The sequence below is a fragment of the Aegilops tauschii genome, chromosome 7 (assembly GCF_002575655.3).
Source record: "Aegilops tauschii subsp. strangulata cultivar AL8/78 chromosome 7, Aet v6.0, whole genome shotgun sequence".
In the NCBI taxonomy this organism is placed as follows: Eukaryota; Viridiplantae; Streptophyta; class Magnoliopsida; order Poales; family Poaceae; genus Aegilops; species Aegilops tauschii.
Genome location: NC_053041.3, coordinates 323,155,983 through 323,163,735, shown reverse-complemented (window position 1 = coordinate 323,163,735; position 7,753 = coordinate 323,155,983).

Sequence of the window (7,753 nt, the reverse complement as noted above, 5' to 3'; positions counted from 1 at the left end):
AAGACCCTGAGTTCTCGGAAGAGGCATTCAATGCCTTCAGCTCGGTTGATGCGTATATCCGAGCTGCTCGAAACGGGCTTAGTAAAGCCACAAAGCAGCATTTAACAGACGTGCGGGTAAGTTTTCTTTGTCCGAATATGATATCCATACGCCAGTAGCCCCCGGGACTGAAAGCAGTTGGTACAACCGATTTAAGGACCGTTGTATCACCAGGTTCTTACAGAGAAGAACAACCTGCTAGCCCAAGAGCTGGAACAGTGTCGGGTGCAGCTAAATGCTGCTACCGCCGAACGAGAAAATTTCAAGAAGCTGTCCACTGGTAACGTTCCCCTCCATCAAGGAACAATAATTGTATACCAACTGTGCTAATACTGTCGCTGATCGTATAATAGGGTCGCCTGATCAACTTGAGAAGAAGTTGAAGATCGCCCAAGAGGGAGAAAAAGAGGCAAAGAGGCAACACACCGCAGGCGAGCGTGTGCTGACCAGCGTTAGGGACGAGAAAAACAAGCTACAGGATTCCAACACTGCGTTGGGTGAAGAGTTGAAAGATGTGCGGGCCCAGCTAACCGACTCCATGAAGGAGAACAAGAAGCTGCGGGGCGACATATTCAGTATGTTTCCGAACTTGTTTTTTATAGTAGTTCGGAGATAAATGGAACTGATATAGCTATGTTTCCAGGTATACTGACGGGCCGTCCTGAAGAGGAGGTGTCAGGACCCCGATTCTAAGTCACACCGATCTAGCCTGTAACACCTCATATCACTTTGCGGCCTCACGCACGGTATCCCCACGGGTGTCGCCTTACCATGGCCCGGGACTGTTTGCGCCTTTTGGCTCAAGTATATGATAGTGTCACAAGCATCCATATGACAGAGAACCCGGGCCGACATGACTAGTCATGAACCCAAAGTGGCACTAACTTACGGGGACATGCATACATGAAATAACATCGAGCATGTCGCTCCGCAGCGTGTGAATCCGGGCTGTAGCAACTGGGCTAACAGGACTCCGGGATCCCGGGCTGTAGCAGGCTAGCAGGACTCCGGATGTCAGCACGTGACATTTGCCCGAAGGGACAGACACAGGAACGAAGTGCATCACATGGCGGCCAGTCTAAGTGTTCCGGAGCAGTAGTGCTGGGCTAGCAGGACTCCGGTAAACCGGGCTGTAGCAGACTACCATGGCTCAGTGGAAGCACTAGACTACATTTCCCCATAAGAGAGGCTACCAAGGATAGACAACTAGGTTGTCGGATCCCACACATACCAAGCATTTCAATCATACACACAATATGCTCGATATGTGCAAATACAACATGGCATCACAACATAACTCTACAACTCAAGTATTTATTCAATAGGCTCCGAGGAGCGAGATATTACAAACATGGGTCTCATGACCCAACATTCATAGCATACAAGTCAAAGCACATGCGGAAGCCTAACATGTCTGAGTACAGACATCTACAAATGAAAAAGGCTGAGAAGCCTGACTTTCTACAAGATCCTGCCGAGGGCACAAGATCGTAGCTGAGGTAACACGCTAACCGTCGAAGTCCACGCGGAACTACTAGCGAGACTGAAGTTTCTCTGCAAAACATAAATTAAGCAAACATGTGTACAAACGTACCCAGCAAGACTTACATCAGAACTAGCTACATATGCATCGGTATCATCAAAGGGGGTGGTGGAGTTTAACTGCAGCAAGCCAGCTTTGACTCAGTGGCTAACCTGAACTACGACTGCAAGTAACTCTTTTGAGGTGGCGCACACGAGTCCACATATTCACCAATCAATACACCACTATGGATCCGCTCCCGTCTCCTTACGAGAACGCCATCCATAGAACTCACGCTTATCTTGCGTATTTTAGAGTATCCACTTTCACTTGTCTATGAACTGTACATGCAACCCAGATGTCCTTTACCGCGGACGCGGCTATTCGAATAGATCAGTTATAACCGTGCAGGGGTGTACTTCTTCACACATGTTTCCACCACTTAGCGTCTGCACACGACATGTGCTCGGCAAACTTCAAGCGAAAGCCGACGTGGGTGTAGACCACGACCTGACTAACCACACAAGTCTCTAGTCCAGGTTTATCGCCTATTCGGGTTCCATCCGCGAGGAGATCCGGCCGGGGTTTCGCTCACAGCCCCAAACGATGTGTGCAGGGTTCCCGAGACACCAAACGGGCGGCCGGTACACCGTGCCATGATGTATCTACCGCATCATAGCCCACCCCTAGGGTCAGCGCTATGCACGGCCTCCAACACATATCCTACAAACACCAGAAACTAGTTGCAACTCCTGGACAGAGGACAGGGGCGGTTAATAAGTCGAGCGGGGTCATATTTCAGGGCCCAACGTGTGGTAGTAGCTGTTCATGGATCACAAACACAGAACTCAGTTCCTGAGGACGGTTTCAATGAGACAACCCACCATATACTCCTACATGGCCTCTCACCGCTATCTTTGCCAAATCATGTTCACACACTTAGCTCACACAGTAGGACATGTTCATCACCATTCCAATTCATCCCCGATGAATCAGACCTGACTCAACTCTAAGCAGTAGCAGGCATGACAAACAAGCATGAATGAGTAGGCACATCAGGGCTCAAACAACTCCTACTCATGCTAGTGGGTTTCATCTATTTACCGTGGCAATGACAGGTCATGCAGAGGAAAAGGGGTTCAACTACCGGATCATGTAACAGTTGAATCATTGTTGTCCTAATGCAGTAAAAGAGAGCAGGAGCGAGAGAGTGGGATTTTATCGGAATGAACAAGGGGGTTTTTCTTGCCTGGCACTTCTGAAGATAGTATAGCTCTTCATCGGTATCATCGAACCCATCGCCGGATCAACGTCTACTGAGGGGTAACAAATACCGGCAACAGAGAGGAAACACAATCAATGCAATGCACAATATGATGCATGATCATGACATGGCAATATGAGTGTGTTGGGCTAATGCAACTACAGCCAGATGGGTTTGAGCTTATTTGAACCAAAGATTCAAATACAAACTCAAGTTATGGGTTCATATAAGTGCATTAACATGTTTGACCTAAACAGCAAGATTAAGTTGCTCTAACATGCATTAAACTAGTACAGATGGAAAGATTGGATTTTTCTGATCATTTTTCATATATAACTTATTTCATTCCGAGTTATGGTTGAATTTCTATGAATTTTAGAAGTTAGCACTATTTTTTGGAATTTCCTGAATAAGAATAAATCCAGAAAATGCATTACTGCGTCAGGATGACGTCGGTGCGACGTCAGCAAGTCAACAGGCGTGGTCCAGGTCAAACCTGACCTGTGGGACCCACGGTCAGTGTAACAGCGTCAGCAGTAGAGGCTGACCAGTGGGGCCAGGTCAACGCTGAGGTGGCAAGGTCAAACTGACCGATGGGGCCACGGGCATTAGCTTAATTTAAACAGGGAATAACCTGTGTTTAATTACGGGGCAGGGCCCGTCTGTCAGTGAGCCAGGGGGGTTAGCTGGCAATGATTAGCACTAATCATGCGGCCACGTCAGCACGCCGGAGTTTGGCCAGCGGCGACCATCCAGCGCGGCGGAGGCGTGCCGGAATCGCGCTGCGGGTGTCGGCTGGGCATGCGGCTTGGTTCTACAGTGAGCTGGATGTGTGCTGCATCCAGTGGTGCAGGCGGTTGGGTGCGGGGAGGCCGGAAACGACGACAGCGACGACGACAACCGCGGTGACCGGAGCTCGGGAGGTGACGGAAATGGGGCTACAACGGTCAAATCGAGCAACGACTTGCACTTGCCGAACCCACGGGTGCTCACAAACCCAACGGATACACGCACGAGACCCGAAGGTCACCGAAGCTGCATTGGCGACGAGCTCGGGCGGAGGTGAGCTTCGGCCTCAATGGCGGCGGCTACGGGGCAAAAAAAGACGCGGGGAAGAGAGGGGACAAGCGGCGGAGCTCACAGGGAGGTCGATGAGTAGCTCAGCGTGCTCAGGGACGCTCGGATGTCGGTGAATCGAGCGAAGGCGTTCGTCGGAGCAGACGAGGAAGATGGCGATGGTGACGACGCTGTAGGGCATCCGCGGGCGCGTTCTTCGGCTTGGAGCTTCACGGCATCAAGGCAGAGCTAGAGGTCACAGCCACGGGGCAAAGGGACGGTGGTGGGCTCGGTGCTTTGCGGCGGCGTGCTTCGAATCGTTCGGGCAGCCATGAGAGAGAGAGAGCAGAGGGGAAGGGAGAGGCTGCGGGGAAGAGTGAGAGGGGTCAGGGGGTTGCGTGGCGTCTCCTAGAGGCGTCCAGGGTGTCGAGGGGGATCGGCAAGCAGGAGGTGCCCGGGGCGCGTGGCCGCGCGCACGGGGCACACGCCCGACGTCCTTCTGCCGCGAGGAAGGCGACAGGGGGGAGGCCAGTGGGCTGGGCCGCACAGTGCTGGACCAGCACAGGAGCTAGGCCGGTTGGTGGGCGCCAGGTTAGTCCTTCTCTCTCTCTCTTTTATTTTTCTTTTCTATTTCTGTTATTTTGTTTTGATTTAGTTTGGAAACTAAACCATTTTAAAACTTTCTGTAAATTTTTATGTGAGCTCAGAGAGCTAGTCCAAGGTCACATGCAAACTTATAAAATATTTGAACATTATTTCTTATATAACAGAAACAATTCCAACCGAAATGTATTATTGATTTAAATCAAAGGCCCAAAACAAATTATTTCTGTGACTACAAAAATATTGGTTTGAATTTCACCTCATGCCAATATTTTCACAGAATAACAAGAACATTTTCTTGGACTCATTTGATGAGATTTAAATGTTGGTTATTTTTCGAGGTTTTCTGAGGCTTTTGGAAATTCCTCAATTCAAATTTCATTTGAATTTAAACATGATGCTCACATGGAAACTAGCATAGGCCAGACCAGAATTAGGGACGTGACAACTCACCCCCACTAAACAAGAATCTCATCCCGAGATTCAAGCGTAGGGAAATATGAAGGGGGAACGCAAACTAACACAATCTTCATGATCGAGGTGGCACTTCAAGAACGTTGATTCGATCACTATCATTATCTCCATGTCTTGCCCCGAGAACTCCAACTAACATGACAATAAGAGGAAAGAGAAAACCCTAGAAGGATCGATCTTATCGAAGATCGAACAACTCAGGATCTACTCATGGAGCGAGACGCTGAAACAACTCTCGAGCTGAGACACGAAGCATACGTCCAGAGGGATGGAGTGAAACACATAAAAAAAGGTTCACTAGGTAGGCAACAATTCCACACCTAAGAGGGTGGTGAACGGTTGCCAACGTAGCGAGGAGTTGAGTTGCCATGACACCAAAACGAGACATCTTGGAGGAGGGTGACCCGTAGAATCATCCCTTAAGTGGAAAAAAGAATTACTTTCGATTTAGAGAACATTGAAATTCTCTATACCAACCTGAGGCAATTCACCAACAATCGTTTGGTGGGGTACGAAAGGATGCCATAACCGGACTAGAATGGATGATGTGGTCTACCTTGTTGAAGACAACGCAAGGAATGATTTTGCTTATCATCAGAAATGGATGGGACCCATGGTAAGTCCACTTTTGAAGATGATCCTAGACATCAATTACTGAGAGGGGCAGCCCATGGGAAATTGGCACAATGGCGGTGCAAGCTGGGAACAAAATGCAAATGTTGGGGATTTTCCAACCATCATATCTGCCTGAGATTCAGATCTGGTTGGTAACAGGATACTTCGAACTCGGCATGTCTGAAAAGAAAGTTTGCAACACAAACCAACGAGATGACGTTGCGAGATTCTCGGGAAATGAATTACGATAGCAAGCTCCAAAACATGAGCTGGTTGTGCTACATACATGTGAACACGCTATTCCAGACAAGCATGACCACATAGTAGTCTTACAACCAAACACTACCGAGTTCTGGTTGGGAACCATCATCGAGGATATCGAAGCCCTTGCATAAGTCCGGATCCTAAGAAGGAACTTCTTCTCCTTGAACAAATCAATCAGTGGCTTGGTGTGCTAGGAAACACATATAGAATGGAGGCGGCCAACCTATCAAACCATAGAGTACTTCGCACATATGCGTGACTAACTTGGGATGATTCCAGAGGAAGCAAAAACAAGCTTTCTCGAATTCACGGCAGCAACTTACATCAAATGCACGTGAATTAGAGGAAGTCATTCCTTTCATCCAAACGTATACCTCATGAGCGGAACATGAAGGCAATGCTTACAAAGTTTCCAATGCTAGCTTCAGTGTTCAACACGAGTCATGGAGAAGATAAGAATGTTGCTGATAGGCTCAACAACAATTTATCAAAATTCCAATAGAGATGGAATTCCACAACTATGTGAACAAGGTGATATATAGCATCGGTCAGACCCAAAAGATATAATGGTGTACGCTCAAGGAAACAACCACGAGTAAGACAACATTACGAATATCGTTGGTTCTGATTTGATTTGAGGATAGCCCATACTCGAATCAAAGATTGGATAAGATGATAGGTCCATTAACTGATCACGAGGGTCAATCGACGAAAATACCATCTTCCTTCAACACACATACAAGATATCCCCTAAAATGAACTAAGTCGGATAAAGCTTTTATCTTCCAACTCTCCAAGTTATTGTTTAGCTTATCCAACTAGTTTAGGGGTAACCCACACAGATCCTTGGAGAAAGGGTGGTTTATGGAAAAACAAACTTGATCACGAACTCAACATAGCGGTCAGGTGACAACCTAGTAATACTTCCGAGAAGATATCCAGAAAATCACGAACCACCGATATGTCTCTAAGATCGAGAATAATCTTGCTTTTCAGGGAAAGACGATATGATCAAATAAGCAAGGGATTCAATAATCCTAACTCATTGATCAAAGAGTGCACCAGAAATAAGGACTAGGTAGCACAATCTATCCTAGAACCGAGATTCGATATCCAACACGTTAAGAATGAGAGTATTGTCCATTAACTACCAAGCAACAGAGTTGCTAGGAGTATTGATTTCACACATCACGATTCACTTGCCAGCATTCCGGTTACAACAACACGGAACCGAGGAATGAACAATGATGGCAAGAAGTATCACTACATCAAGAATTCATAAGAGGTGGTGCAATTCTCATGACATCCTTGATATAAAAATGGTAATACTCCAAGGTAGAACAAAATCAAAAGCTCGATTGGCATTTGATTTGTGGATTACAACCGCTTTGACATAATCCTGGATATGGATGAGGTACTGGAGTTTGTTTCTCCTAGTCATTCCAAAATAGAATGGCCTGACGGACCACAAGAATATTAGACTTTGATGAACGAATGCAATGATATACCCTCGACTATCAATTGATAGACGAAGGTCAGAAACAACTAAGGAGGGACAACTCAAGGAACATATATCTTTCTGAGTTGTGGATGCATAGATTAGTATGTCAAGCAAGTTCAACATATTTCTTCCGGATAACCCATGGAGAAAGGTAGAACTGGTAGAGTCACAACATAGAATCGAGAACTCATCAAGAGCACTCTGGTTGTGATCTTTCGGTTAAACGAGGAACTTCTGCCATAAGTAGTTCATGGTATTTGGAAGAAGGAAGTACCACGGACCTCGAGGACTATCACAAAGGTTACTAATATCCTAAAGGTACGAGCAACACTATCAACACGAGGTAAGTAGAGTGAATCTTGGGTCATGAACCCAGGAGTAGAATACCTACTACTAAATGGCATCATGGGATGCT